The following is a 16,371-nucleotide window of genomic DNA, read 5'->3' on the forward strand; positions in this document are numbered from 1 at the left end:
TCTCTGATTGGACGTTATTCCACTCTGGATCTTGATGCAGGTCTCTGTTGGAAACAACTAATCATAAATGTTCCCATTCTTAATGACGGGGGACCCCAGTGCCTCAGTGTAAAAGATAAGGAACTTTGTGTGTTGGCTTACATTTACACTGGTATCTGGGGCATTCCTTGGTACCGTTGTATCAGCCTTCCATTTAGTTGAACCCTGTTGTAGCTTCTGGCTACATCTTTGGAATCAGATACCTTGCAGAAATGGGTCCAGTGGAGCTTTCAATCCCAAACTTCACACTGATTTTAGAATGCACATCAGCTTCATGATAAGTGCAACAGACCACACTTACCAAAAAACTTGCTTTCTTTTTGAGTCCTGCCTTACAGTGTCAATATCATTTGCAGCACCTCATTCTGGCAGGTGCATTTCCTGGTTACAATGCCTTCAGATGTTCTGCCAGCAACTTCAATAGGTATTGAGACAATCAACACCTCCATTAGCCATTTTGACAGTTCAACGCCTAAAATGTCACATTTCATTGCCATCATGAAGCATCTCCAGATAAATCGATTTCTGTAGCTTTTGCCTTTAGAAATCAATTCTAAGTAATGAACTTGAAAGTTGACTCTGACAATTGGCTGACCATGTTGCACTTTCTATTTACTTCAGGATCTTTCTGGTCCCCAGTTGCTATGAACATTTTCACAGCCCATCTGAATTGCACTGGAGCTGCTTGGTCTATAAAACATGGTTTCATTCTTTGTTTAAACTCAAATAGGCACCCATGTCCTTACAGGTCATGCTAGAGGATTTGACATTCATCACAGTATACTTTCAGCACTGTACTTAGTGTTCCATTCTGTTTATTGGCTTTATCCTTGTTTTCAGGATTGTTTTATTGGCTCTGTGTTGCTTCTGAATGCAGCCTGCTATTTATTTTGTTGTTTGATTCTAGGAACATTTATTTTAGATCAGCATGGGCTAGCTCCCACTGGTCATTCTAATTTGGAATAGATTTTAGTTAAGGTGGGTTTGAATCAGCAGCTGCCTGCTTGAACTGTGGGAATTCTGACATTTTGCAAAGTAATCTTATTTTGTTTCCTGGACTGTGAGAACTTCTGGATTGCTGTTGTATTTTATTGGTTGCAGTTCCCCTTGGCAATCAAAATTGTTATGGGGGGGATGGTGCAGTGGCTGGAGTGGATGTTATTCTTTATTCTTTGTGTACTTTTAAGAAAAAATTCCAGTTGTACACCATGCAATAATATTCTTGTGTTATCTAAATGTAATACACATATATGGATCCAGTTTACATGAAGATCTTGAAGGGGAAATAATAATGGGGAAACAGGAAGTGGTAGACCCTGTGTTGAGGGTTGGACCTCAAAAACCAATGACTTTTTACTGTTTAAAAGATCATTTGGTGCATCATGTCTGCACAGGGTCTCCAAATGTCCATCCTGACTCAATGTCATTCTCCTGTTCTTTTTCCACACTGTGCACATTGTTTCTATTTAACTAACCAACTAATGTCCTCTAGGATGCCTCAATTGAGCCTGTCTCAAATATACTTGCATGACATGTGTTCCAGACTTGAACTACTCACTTTTTTCACACATTGCATTTACTTCTGCAAATCACCTTAAATCTGTGTCTTCTTGTTCTTAATCAATTTTACAAGTGAGAACAGCTTATACCTGTTTACACAGAGACAAAATCAGATGCTGCTGGGAAAGCTTAGCATATCTGGCAGCATCTGTGGAGAGAAATCACAGTTAACATTTCAGGTTTATAAACTGACATTTTCCTAACTACCATCAGTTCTGAGGAAGGGTCACTGGACGCAAAACGTTATCTCTGATTTCTATCCAAAGATGATGCCAGACCTGCTGAGTTTTTCCAGCAACTTCTGTTTTTGTTTCTGATTTACAGTATCCACAGTTCTTTTGATTTTTATCCCTGTTACCCCTTTTCAGCCTGCTTATGATTTCAATAACTTTATTCAAAGTTCCACTTTGTCCTTCCATTTCAAGGAAATCAGTCCCAACTTCTCCAAACCAGTTTCATAATGAAGTTTCTCATCCCTGGAACTATTCTCATAGATTTCTTCTGCACTCTCTCTGATGCATTCACATCCTTCCTAAATGGTGGCATCTAGAATGGTACAAATTCTCCAGCTGAGGTCCAACTTGTATAGAAGTTCATCATAACCTCCTCGTTGTTGTACTTTATATCACTATTAATCAAGCTTAGGATATTGCATGCATTATTATCCAGGCTCTCCACTTGTCATTCCACTTTTAATGACTTACGTACATAAACACTCTTTATGTTCTTCTGGTCACTCCCTGTTCTTTCCAACAAAATGCATCATCTCACACTTCCACATTGAACTATATATGCTGGCTATCTACCCATCCTATGAACTGGCCTGTGTCCTTTTGTGATTCCACTCTCCCCTCAGTATACAATGCTTTGGTATCATCTGCAAATTGTCCTATGCATTCTAAGAAATAGATCAGGAAAAGCAAGGGTTCAATACTAACCACTGAGCAACTCTACTATAAGCCTTCTTCCATCTTGAAGAACATTCATTAACCATTACTCTCTGTTCACTATCACTCAACAAATCATCCATCCACTTTGTTCCTGTCCTTTTATTCCATGACCTTTAACTTTTCTCATATATCTATTGGGTGGCACTATATCAAACGTATTTTGAAGTCCATACATACCACATCAACATCATTATCCTCACTAATCCTCACTGTTAAATCTTCCAGAGCTCCAGAAAATTAGATTTTCTCCTCAGAGAAACATGTTGGATCTCCCTCATTTACTCACGTTTATCCATGTGACAATAAATTCTAATAAAAACAGAATTTTCTAGAAAATCTCCTTCCAACACTAACTATTATATACCTTCCCAGACATCTGTCAGCTGCGTATATTTGCTTAGTACTAATGACTTTTTAAATTCTGTTATGCAGTTTATAAGTCTTCATAGAATCCCTACAGCGTGGAAACAGGCCCTGCTGCCCAACAAGTCCACAGTGACCCTCAGAGCATCCCACCCAGACCCATAACCCTATAACCCACCTAATCTACACATCCCTGAACACTATGGGCAATTTAGCACGGCCAATCCACTTAACCTGCACGTCTTTGGACTGTGGGAGGAAACCGGAGCACCCTGAGGAAACCCATGCAGACACGGGGAGAATGTGCAAACTCCACACAGTCAGTCACCCAAGAGTGGAATCGAACCCAGGTGCCTGGTACTGTGAGGCAGTAGTGCTAACCACTGAGCCACTATGCTGTCCTTAACCTTAGTACAGAAGATCTGAAAGGATGTTAATTTCTGTTAATTGTTATAAAGTTTGTAATATCAGCTCTAATGTAAAGTTGGTTATAAACTTATACGTAGTTACCCCTAATGCTGCGATTCTGTGAGAAAACTGATAACTTTGATCACAGCTTTCGTCTTCCCCGACTTTGAAAGGTCAAACAAACACAGTCACTCTGTCTAGCAGCTACCATTCACAACTTGTCTTTGCCTGCTGCAAGATGATTTAAAACAGAAATTTGATAACAGGATGGACTTTATTGTCATTACTTTAAATATATTTCTTATAGCACCTATTTAAATCCTATTGACTGGAATGAAGTCCAAACACTCTAACAAGTGATTAAAAGAGGCTTATTTTGATTCTTTAGGCTGTTCGGTAGATTGCAAAGCAGTGATTGCTTATTCTCTTGAGGTCATAGTGACCCTGTTTCACAATTGTTTCAGCTCCCCCTTTCTATGTTATTTGTCTCTTGGTACTGTTATGAAGTTATCTTGTTTATACCTTTTTGTTGTTCTAATCTTCCTGCTGATGGAGAAAAAGTTTCTCCAAAAATGTTTATCAAAACCAGTTTCTGAATCCAACGCTGACTGCCTACAGAAAACTAATTAAAATTTCCAGTGTCTAATACACTAAAAGCACTATTATTGAATGAATATATGTATCTACTCTAATGTGCAATTATAATTATTTAAAAAGCCTCATCTAAGTTGGGTCAAGCTTTCCCTTTATATTTCATATAACAACCGAACATTTCAAATCAAATGGTTTTCATCTGGGCTGCCTTATCCGAGTGTTACAGTCTGCATTCTATCCACATCTTGCTAAGAATTAGTGACATTTTTTTGTCTGTGAAGGTCAAAATTTGAGCTGTAGGAAATGCTGCATCAGCTAAAATTTCCTTCAGCCATCTCGTGTCAGTTAAAAAAAAATCCCCAATCGCCATTTTGTATCATACAGAGCCATGGGCAGCTACAACAATGTTTATACTCTCTTCTGTATGGCTGGAGGGGGTTAGTGGGTGGTGTTGGTATTTTTCCTACCACTCCTGGACCAATGCCAGTGATGAACCTCCTTCCCTAGAATTTCAGCAGAGGTCAAAGGTGGAGTTGTACAAGCTACACTGATGTTGCTCTGAAATCTGGCAACAGGAGATACAGCTGAAGATGGTCGAAGTCAGTGCATTGAGTATAGGAGTTGGGATGTCATGTTGTGTCTGTACAGGACATTGGCAAGGCCACTTTTGGAATACTGTATTCAATTCTGGTCTCCCAGCTATAGGAAAGATGTCGTGAAACCTGAGAGGGTGCGGAAGAGATTTACAAGGATGTTGCCGGGGTTGGAGGGTTTGAGCTGTAAGGAGAAGCTTAACAGGCCGGGGATATTTTCCCTGGAGCATCAGAGGCTGTGGGTGAACTTTTCGAGATCTATAAAATCATGAGGGGCATGGATATCGTGAATAGCCGAAGTCTTTCTTCCAGGATAGGATGTCCAAAACTATAGGCCATAGGCTTAAGGTGAGAGGGGAAAAATATATAAGAGATTTAAGAGACAGTAGACAAGATTTTCATGCAGAGGGTGGTGCTCGTATGAAATGAGGTGCCAGAGGAAGTGGTTGAGGCTGGTATAATTACAACATTTAACAGGCAACTGGATGGGTATGTGAATAAGAAGGGTTTAGAGGGATATAGGCCAAATGCTGGCAAATGGGACTAAGTTAATTTAGGATATTTGTCTGCCATGGATGAATTGGACTGAAGTTCTGTTTTCTTTATTCATTCACGGGATGAGGGCATCGCTGGCTAGGCAGCACTTGTTGCCTATCCCTAATTGCCCAGAGGGCTTTTAAGAGTCAACCACATTGCTGTGGGTCTGGAGTCACATGTAGACCAGACCAGGTAAGGATGGCAGTTTCCTTCCCTAAAGGGCATTAGTGAACCAGATGGGTTTTTCCAACAATTGATAATGGATTCATAGTCATCATTAGACTCTTAATTCCAGATATCTATTGAATTCATATTCCACCATCTGCCATGGCGGGATTCAAACCCGGATTCCCAGAACATTATCTGGGTCTCTGGATTAACAGTCCAGCGATATTACCACTAGGCCATTGCCTCCCCTTTCCGTGATGTACAATTCTACAACTCTATGACTCTTAATGCTGAACAGATGGAGTATCTTCCGACAAGTTGGATGTCATTGCCTATGCAGTGAAAATACTCTGAGTGAAAAAGTGCTTTGAACAAGTTTCCCACCTAGCCATGTCGAGAGCTCTTCAGTGAAATTGACCAATGCCTTTCCAGCTTTAAAGTGTCACTGAGAAATATATACTTACCTTTGCCAACCTGTTGCATTTCAACCATATCCTGGAATTTCTGAGGTGTTGGAAACAAAGGAAATCATGCTAAAAATCACTTCCATTTGCCTTCTTAAGAACTTTTCAATTTGTTTCCATTCAGCCACAGGGGTCTCACATTAAACTCCCAGCCCATCTCTGGGAAAGACATAAGGGGGCAGGATCATATTGGATTCAAGACACGAAATCTTATTCTGTTTTTTTTTTATCTTGCATAAATCCCAAATTGGCTCTGCTTTCCTGGAAAACATCTGTTATTTGCCCTCCAACCACACCAATTTTGGCCAGACTTTTGACCATAAACTATGGCAGAAGACCTGACTTCATATGGCATATTTTGTCCTCCTGTTACCCCCAAAAAATTTTATAACCACTACCTTTGCAATACCTTTAATTCACAATCACAGCGTACATCATAGATTCATAAAAAATTCTTACTATTTTGAAACTTGATTTCCATAATAGACGAATCAATTATAATTTTAAGTTTGATTTATATTTCTATGTTGTGTGTTCACATAGGAGACACATAGTTTGGTATTAATTTTATACTTTTGAGACAGTGGATTCAGGTTGCCTGGAAAATTGTTACTGTGTTTGAATGAGGTTTTTGAAAACCCTTGAGGTGGATAGTTTAATATTTAGAAACATGAGTAGAAGATATAAAACAAAACTGGACACAGGGTGACAGATACATAAACCAGTTCTTTTAGAAAGACAGAACCATTCAGGTGGTCAAGGTGCATGCAACTTTCTTTTAGAAGGAGAAGCAGGTCATTCAGAGAGAAAGAGGAGTGAACAGCAATAAAGTAGTTTAGCAACCTTCAAATAATCAAGGCAGGAGAAAAGAATTCCAGAGTGCCTAGAAATGACTGATTATCACAGTACAAAAATGCAAATACAAAACTTACAGTTTATCAAGCCTGGCTTCACTCTGGAATCTAATTTGTCCAGTATTATCATCAGCTGATGATAATAGTTGTAAAGAAGGAAATGCAAAAGCAAATTTGAAAATCTATTATTTTGGTGATGTTATTTGATGAAGGAATTTTGGCCAGGATACCAGAGAAAACTCCCTTGATCTTCCCCTTATGGAAAGATGTAATAATAACATGGTTGTCATAGTGGGTGACTTTAACTTCCCCAATATTGACTGGGACACCCTTACAGCAAGAGGCTTAGACCGAGTAGAATTTATTAAGTGCATCCATGAGGTTATCTTGAAACAGCATGCAGATAGTCCAACTTGAGGAGGGGCCATACTGGACCTTGTGTTGGCTAATAAGCCTGGCCAAATGACTGACCTTTCAGTAGGAGAACATTTTGGAAACAGTGATCGCAACTCCTTAAGTTTTAAGATAGCTATGCACAAGGATAAGTCAGGGCATTGTGGGAAGGTATTAAAATGGGGGAGGACAACTTACATCAGTATTAAGCCGAAGCTAGGGAGTGTTAATCAAGAGTAAGTGTTACTGGGCAAGTCCACATTTGACATGTGGGAGTTGTTTAAAGACCTACTGATCAGAGTTCAGTACCAGCATGTTCTAGTAAGGAGGAAGGATAAGGATAGCAAAGTAAGGGGCCCTTGGATAATGAGGGAGATTGTGAATTTAGTCAAAAGGAAAAAAGAATGACATGTAAGGTTTAGGAAGCTAAAATCAGACAGGGTTTGTGAGAAAGATAAAGAAAGCAGGGAAGAACTCAGTAAGGAATTAGAAGAGCAAGGAGGAGCTATGAAATGACTTAGTAAGTAGGGTTAAAGAGAATCCCAAGATATTCTATAGATATATTAAAAAAAAGAGGATAACTATGGAGAGGGTAGGATCACTCAAGGTTAAAGGAGGGAATTTGTGCTTGGAGGCAGAGGATGTGGTTGAGATCCTGAATGAGTATTTTGCATTGGTATTCATCTAGGAGAAAGACATGGAAGATAATAAGATTAGATTAGAGCATTTTGATACCAAGAAACAAGTGGTGTAAGGTCTCTTGAAGAGCACTAAGGTGGATAAGTCCCCAGGGCCCAATGGTATCTACCCCAGGTTATTGAGAGAGGCAAGAGAGGAGATTGCTGGCGTCTTGAACAAGATCTTTGTATCCTCGCTATCCACTCAAGAGGTCTGGAAGGACTGGTGAGTAGCTAATATTGTTCCTCTGTTCAAGAAGGGAAATCGGGATAATCCAGGAAACTGCAGACAGTTGATTCTCAATTCAGTGGTTGGGAAGCTATTGGAGAGAATTCTTAGCAATAGGAATTATGGCATTTGGAAAAGCATGGCCTTATTCGAAACAGTCAGCATGGTTTTGTGCAGAGTAGTTTATGTCTTACTAACTTGATTGAACTTTTTGAGGAGGTGATAAACATAATTGATCAGTTTAGAGAGTGGATGTTGTTTGCATGGATTTTAGTAAGGCTTTCAACAAGGTGCCTCAGGGTAGTCTCATCCAGAAGATTAAGATGCATAGGATCCATGGTGACTTGGCCAATTGGATTCAGAATTGGCTTACACATAAAAGGGAGAAGGTAGTGGTGGAGGGGTGTTTTTCTGGCTGAAGGTCCATGACTAGTGGTGTTCCACAGACATCTGTACTGGGACATCTACTGACTTCGATGAAAACATAGATGGGCCGTTTAGTAAGATTGCAGATCATACAAAGATAGGCGGAGGTGTGAATAATGTAGGATACAGCGGGATATAGATCAGTTGTAAATCAGGCGGAGAAATGTCAAATGGAGTTTAATCCAGCCAAGTGTGAGGTCCTGCACTTGGGAGATCAAATGTCAATGAAAAGTATACGGTTAATGGCAGGAATCTCAACAGCACTGATATACAGAGGGATCTTGGGTTTCAAGTCCATTGCTCCCTGAAAGTGGCCACACAAGTCGATAGGGTGGTAAAAAAAAAGACGTATGGCATGCTTGCCTTTTGGTTGGGGCATTGAGTACAGAAGTTGGAATGTTATGTCGCAGCTTTATAAGACTTTGGTTAGGCTGCACTTAAAGTCTTATGTCCACTTTTGGTCGCCACATTACAGGAAGGATGCGGAGACTTTGGAGAGGGTGCAGAAGAGGTTTATCAGGATGCTGCCTGGAATAGATAGTCTGAGCTAAGAGGAGAGGCTAGAAAAACTCTGGAGCGGCGGAAGATGAGGGAAGACTTGATAGAAGTCTACAAAATTAAGAGAGGCACAGAATCTTTTTCCCCAGGATGAAATGTGTAATATTAGGGGGCATGCATTTATGGTGAGAGGTGGAAAGTTCAAAGGAGATGTGAGGAGCAAATTTTTTTTTACACAGAGAGTGGTAGGAGTCTGGAACGTGCTGCCGGTGTGGTAATGGAGGCAGAAACGATAGGGACATTTAAGGGGCTTTTAGATAAGCACATGAAAATGCAAGGAACAAGGGGGTATGCACCAATGTCAGGCAGAAGGGTTTAGTTTCATTTGGCGCATGTTCGGCACAACATTGTGGGCCAAAGGGCTCATTCCTGTGCTGCACTATTCTATATTGTTTGGATTCAAATGTCCACATTCACCTGATGGAACAGTTTGGTAAGGAGGGAAGGGAACTGTACTCTTCATAGGCAATACTTCAGCCAATGTTTTATTGCATTTATCGATAATGAGCTGCATCTGAAATTCAATTTGTCTAACAGGACGAATATTCTACACTGAAGGTCATAAAAGTCTGTTTATCTCAGAAAGAAGCTAGATATTCACTTGACATTTATGCATCTGATTCAACTTTAATTTTACTGGCAAAATAGTTTTGTTAGAGAATAGCTTTGAGGGGTAAGTAAACTAGACAGGTAAATGGAATTTGAATTCAGGTCAGCCATAATATATTTGAATGGTCTCTTTTTGTTCCTACATTTCATATTTTTTGGTCAAAGTTGATTCTTTCCAATACTTGAATGTCATTTGGCAGTACCAGATGGTCATGGGTATCTGAAGACTTGACCAGAATCCACCACATCTCACAAACACAAGTACCATTACCTTCAGGGTCAAGACATTGAGAGTTAATTTGTTGTGATTTCCTACAAAAATGTTTTAAAATCTAATTTTTATGCAGAAATATATGAACACAACAATCTGAAAAAAATGTGGACAATTCTTTGACAGAATTCTGGTTCTTTGTTTTCAACAGATAAACCTAGTCACAAGTGTCTAACGAGGTAAAAATCTTTAACTTGTCCCCACAACAAACATGGCCTTGAAACACCAGGAACGTTTAATGTGTGTTCATTACTAAGTTCTCCTGATAGTCTTGCCAGGCTCCACATTGAGACTTTGCTGCTAATGTGGATGGTGAGCGGAGACTGACTGAGACAGTATATCCTTTTGTTTTATGCAATCTACACTCGAAATTATTCCAACATTTCTTTGCAGTTTGCTCCCATTTTCAAATGCTCTGCATCTAACTCAATATTTAGAATTGTTTAAGGATTTCCTTGAGTGCTGAAACTTTAATTTCTCTTTCCACACTGACAACAAAATGTTTGAGATACCCTGATATGCGGAATAACAAGGCTTTTTCACGTTAACTTTATGTGAAATCTTCACCACCTTTCAGTATGGAAGCGTTTTCATGTATATCATCCTGCTTGAAGCCAGATAATATCAGATTTGTTCTCTCAATGAGGATAAGATAATATGCTTACAAGCAACGTTTCATTCATTCAAAGTTTAATCATCCAAATTAAGCGAGGTGCTTACAAATCAAAGGAAACTGGTATTGGGAAATGAGGTCTTTTGCACACACCATCAATGAGCTCAAACTTACTGGATCAAATCTAAATTCTTGTCACCTCTTTACATCTCTCAGTTACAAGTTCCTTACCAAAATGTCCATCCACTGAGATCATAAATTAGTGAGTAATAGGTAATAGACAATAATTCTACTGATTAATGTGGATTAAAAGAATCAATTCAAAACTATTACATCATTCTGCATCTTCCATTTCCCCTGCCTCCTGTTCTTACCAAGATCGTGCAAATATTCTTCAATGAAGTACAAATGGGTGACTGTCTTTTGGTACTCAATCAGGCAAGGTAAATGGAAATCAACTTTAACATTCCAGTCGTACCTCCTCCTGTGGATTACACAATTAGAGGTATCTGTTCCAGCCAATTTTATTTTACTTCATGTGATATCAAGGCATGGCTGAACACACAGGATGAACACACAAATAGGGCCTGGCAACATTCTGTATTGTTGCAGATGATCTGTGCTCCAGAAGTGGTCATTCCTCGAGTCAAGCAGTTTCGGTATTTCTACTCTGTTCACACTTACCTGGCAAAGTGGACAATTCACACAAGAAAACAGGACAAATTTCATTAAGCCTATTATTTTTTCATTTTATTCACAAGATATCGACAGCACTGGCAGGACCAGTATATATCACCCATCCTTAGCTGCCTTTGATAAAGTAGCGGTGAGCTCCATACTTAAACTGCAGCAGTCCATTTGGGTTCCAAGATTTTGACTTGGCAGCACTGAAGGGACCATGATATATTTCTAAGTCAGGATGGTATCAGTTTTGGAGGGGAACTTTTAAGTGGCATTGTTCCCATGTATCTGCTAACTTTGTCCTTCCAGTTTATAGCAGCTGTTTGTTCGGAAAGTGCTCAGAAGCTTTTGGGAATTATTACTCCATAAGTCCATTACAATCATCAACAGAGTGATGGAAGGTGTTGTTGACAACACCATCAAACGGCACACATTTAACATTAATTTAAACAATTGATGAATCCTTCAATTACTATTCTGTAAATGTTCCAAGATAACATAAGCATTAAGACACTTCAATGTCTACCAATGAATGTTAAGAACTTGGTGGCCTGCACACTGGGAAAATGTTTCTTCTTTTGAACAGCACCATGGCAGATTTTAAATGAGCTGCAAAATGTTTCTTGATTTAATGTCTCCAATTGAAGTTTGGGCAGGTGTTGGGGAGGATGGTAGGATGGAGTCAAGAAGGGCATTTGGACAGGAGATGTAGGCTTGTTGAAATACAAACCCAAGCAATGCAGCCATCAAGGATAGAGTATTGTGCATAATCTGCCTACTCACACCCTAATCCAGTGCTGGTGAGAATTGCTGCCAATAGAAATTGGTTTGGAACCTTGGTATCCAGTCTTGCCTGCCATTTTTTAAAGGCTTCCTATGCCAACCCAACAAAAATGGAATGTAGAAAATTTGTAGTCTTTCAAAAGTGGTTTGGGCTTTCAAAGGATGTTTGATAAAGTGTCATGTATTAGTTTGTTAGCAAAAATAAATTCCACATGGTAACAGAGGCAGTAGCAGCATGGATACTAAATTGGCTATGGGGTAGAAAATGGAGACATGTGCTGAATGCCTAATTTTTGGACAGGCAAGAGATATTCAACAGTATTAACACACTTCTGCTTTTTTAACAAACATTAATAGCCTTGTCTTGACGGTATAAGACTTAATTGCAAAATGTGGAAGTGTTATAGGAATATCACTGGAGTTATTTTCCTCTTTCATGAAAAAACACAAAGTAGGAATTAAATTATTTTGGCTACATAAAACAGGATCTAGAATTTACGAGGCTTCCGGCATGCATAGATGCATCATATTCTACCTAGAAATCTTAAAGTCCACTCCAATGTGATTCTTATCGCAGTCTGGATTATTTAGTAGATATTGTCCAATAACAGAATCACATCTAATGTTGGAATTGTGTCCTGAGACTTGCAATCATGGGCTGTTTGAGCGTGATTGGCATGATGCCCACTGCAAATGGTCAACTTCACATATTACTTGATATGATCCACCAGTTTGTGAATGTATATATCATTTTAATCATTCATATGGTACGAAAACATCTTCTTGTCTTTATGGCAGCATCATTTTAGATTGACACAGAAATAATCCCTTGTGTGTTTATCGAAAAGAGGCAACGTAAGATAGTTAACTACAGACAATACTGAAAGAGCAAGGTGTCTCAAAAAAATTGAACAACTGGTGAAGCTAGCTATATCATGCTGCTACTTTACAATTAATACACAAGTGGTTTACTTCACTTAACAGGATGCTACCATCAAGCTAAGTATTTATTTTGTCTATCTTTTGCCTAATGTGAAAAGTGGTAGTTGAGTTTCAGTGCCCATGTGTTGCCAAATATATTGGCCATATTGCCCAAGAACTGGTAAATCACATCAATCAACATATCCCATTGGTAATTCACAGTAGACAGTATACAATGCTCCACCAGCCTGTACTTACAAGCCTCAGAATTCCATGTCGAACTTTAAGTATGATTCTGCTGCCAGACAACATTTAAAAAACAATCCGGACTATGTTAAGAATTAGGAGTTGGGATGTCATGTTCTGGCTGTACAAGACATTTGTGAGGCCACTTTTAGGATACTGTGTACAATTCTGGTCACCCTCCTTTAGGAAGGATGTCATTAAACTAGAAACTGTGCAGAAAACAATTTACAAAGATGTTGCCAGAACTGGAGGGCTTGAGTTATAAGGAGAGACTGAATAGGCTGAGACCTTTTTCACTGGAGAATTGGAGATTGAGGAGTGACCTTATGGGAAGTTTATAAAATCATGAGGGGCACAGATAAGGTGAATTGCTAAAGTCTTTTTCCTAGGATGGAGAGTCCAAAGCTGGAGGGCATAGGTTTAGGGTGAGAGGGGAAAGATTTAAATGGCACCCAAGGTGAAACGTTTTCACACAGAGGATGGTGTGTGCATGGAATAAGCTGCCAGAGGAAGTGTTGGAGGTTGGTAGAATTACAACATTTAAAAGACGTTTGGGCAGGTAAATGAATAGGAAAAGGTTTAGAGGGATATGGGCTAAATGCAGGCAAATGGTTCTAGTTCAGTTTGGGATACCTGTTCAACATGGATGAGTTAAACCGAAGGGTCTGTTTCCATGCTGTATGACTGTATGACTCTTTGACTCTACATCTAAAATCAATCAATTTGCAGTGTAATGCACTTGAGCATTCTAGAAGACTCATTAACAAACAGACAAGGGGCTCTTGTGATGCAGTAGCAGTGTTCCTACCTCTGGGCCAGATTGGTCTGGGTTCAAGTCCTGCCTGCTCCAGATGTGTATGTGTCATCATATGTGTAAAGAGGAGATTGTATCTGTAATTCACTTTGACCCATAAAACAAAAATTAGACTGAGACATCTGGAAGCTTCACTGGTGTTTTTTTTTTGATGCATATGCAAGGAAAATACACTATTTCTGTGGGATAAATGGATTTTCCCCGAGCTGTTACAGGACATTAATTTTTATACTACCTTTACACAGATGTTACATTATTTAAATGTACCAATCACCAATAATACACGTGATTCTATTCATCCAGTCAATGGTAAAAAGTTGCAGCATGCTGCTATGCAGAGGGACTTGGGTGTCCTTGTGCATGAATCACAGAAGATAGGTCTGCAGGTACAACAAGTAATTAGGAAGGCAAATGGAATTTTGTCCTTCATTGCTAAAGGGATTGAAATAAAAAGCAGAGAGGTTATGTTGTAGCTGTACAAGGTGCTGGTGAGGCCACACCTAGAGTACTGTGTGCAGTTTTGGTCTCCTTACTTGAGAAAGGATGTATTGGCACTGGAGGGGGTGCAAAGGAGGTTCACTAGGTTGACTCCGGAGTTGAGGGGGTTGGCTTATGAGGAGAGACTGAGTAGATTGGGATTATATTCATTGGAATTCAGAAGATTGAGGGGGGATCTTTTAGAAACATATAAAATTATGAAGGGAATAGATAAGATAGAATAGAGAGGATGTTTCCACTGGCAGGTGAAGCTAGGACAAGAGGGCATAGCTTCAAGATTAGAGGGAGCAGATTTAGGACTGAACTGAGAAGGAGTTTCTTCACCCAGAGGGTTGTTAATCTATGGAATTCCTTGCCCAGTGAAGTAGTTGACACTACTTCAGTAAATGTTTTTAAAAAAAAGGTAGATTTTTTTTGAACAATAAAGGAATTAAGGGATACAGTGAGAACGCGGGTAGGTGGATCTGAGTCCACGAAAGGATCAGCCATGATCTTATTGAATGGCGGAGCAGGCTCGAAGGGCCAGACGGCCTACTCCTGCTCCTAGTTCTTATGTTCTTATGTTCATGCCTTTGACAAGGCTCCAAAAATTAAGCCAATTCTTTTGGGAGGAAGATACATTTAGGTAGTAGATACATTTGAAGAAGTTTTGAATGGTTTTCTTTAAATTTACTAAGTACGTCCGACACCAAATCAGTGATTTGCATATTTGCATGGAGGTGCCCTTCACTTGGCTGGCAACTCTTCATTTCCACCATTCCACAAGCAGATTGTTTATTTTAAAATGTCTTGTCTTTCTCTTCACCTCAGTGCAAGACCAGCTTTGCACCACCATGCAAGACCTAGGCCCAGTCTAACTAGCAATCAGTTTGTGTATTCTTTACGTGGGAATTGCATTGAACAAAAATTGGTTTATTCACAGATGGTGGATTGACACTGTGATTAAGATGCTTCCCTTTTTTGATAGGCCAATTTTAAATCACGTTTAAACCAGGATTCACCATTTACCACTCTTAATTGTTCTAAGAGATTTTTTTTTAAAGCTAATCATTAGCCTTTAAGAAAAAGCCACTTAAAATATTGCCCAATTGGTTATGCCAGTTTTTGCATTTAATGATACTCAAATAGATTTCAGTGGAAATTCAAAAAAATGAGCACCGGAATCATTGATTGTGTGCAAATATGAACTCAATCGTGACATTATTTAAATAAGGGAGGCGTGAAAGGCTATTGATGAAAATATAATGTATCCTTGGTATGGAATGGAGGATTTGAGTTATAAGGAGAGGCTGGATAGGCTGAGACATTTTTCACTGGAGCTTGGGAGGTTGAGGGGTGACCTTATAGAGGTTTATAAAATCATGAGGGGTATACATAAGGTGATTGGCAGGTGTATTTTCCCTAGGCTGGGGTATCTCGATACTAGGGGACATATTTTTAAGGTGAGAGGAGTAAAATTTGAAAATAAGACATGAGGGGCAACTTTTTTTACACAGAGTGGTTCACATGTGAATGAACTTCCAGAGGAAGTGGTGGATGTGAGTACAGTTACAATGTTTAAATGACATTTGAATAAGTTTATGAATAGCAATGTTTGGAGAGATATGGGCCAAGCACAGGCAGGTGGGACTAGTTTAGTTTGAGATTATGTCGGCATGGACTGGTTGGACAGAAGGGCCTGTTTCCATGCTGTATGACACTATGATTCTGTAACAACAGATTGCGGGAATGAATCAATGAACTCAGCAATTATTTGATCTTTGAATTCTCTTGTTGCTGATAATGAAAGGTAAAGTAATGGAACTTGCTGAGAGAATGATAGAAAACTGTAAGGAATCAGCTTCTGAAAAGCCCTGATTTTGTCACTGGGACTGAAGCTGACTCGCTGGCCCGAGGTGATTTACAATAACCAAAGGATATAAAGCATTAATTCAGAGGCAAAAATATCAATAAGAGGCTTGTGAAATGCAAATGTTCCTCTCTTTCAAGTAGGTGCGAAGAGATCTTCCAGTGAAGAATGCCCAATGTTGAAATAAAAGGCACAATCAGTTTGCAAAGAGAATTAATGAGGGAGCAACATGATTTCAGCATTTGAATTACAGGTTGCCCAGAGTGAAGCTGC

Source organism: Rhincodon typus, chromosome 27 (genome assembly GCF_021869965.1).
Source record: "Rhincodon typus isolate 14 chromosome 27, sRhiTyp1.1, whole genome shotgun sequence".
NCBI lineage: Eukaryota > Metazoa > Chordata > Chondrichthyes > Orectolobiformes > Rhincodontidae > Rhincodon > Rhincodon typus.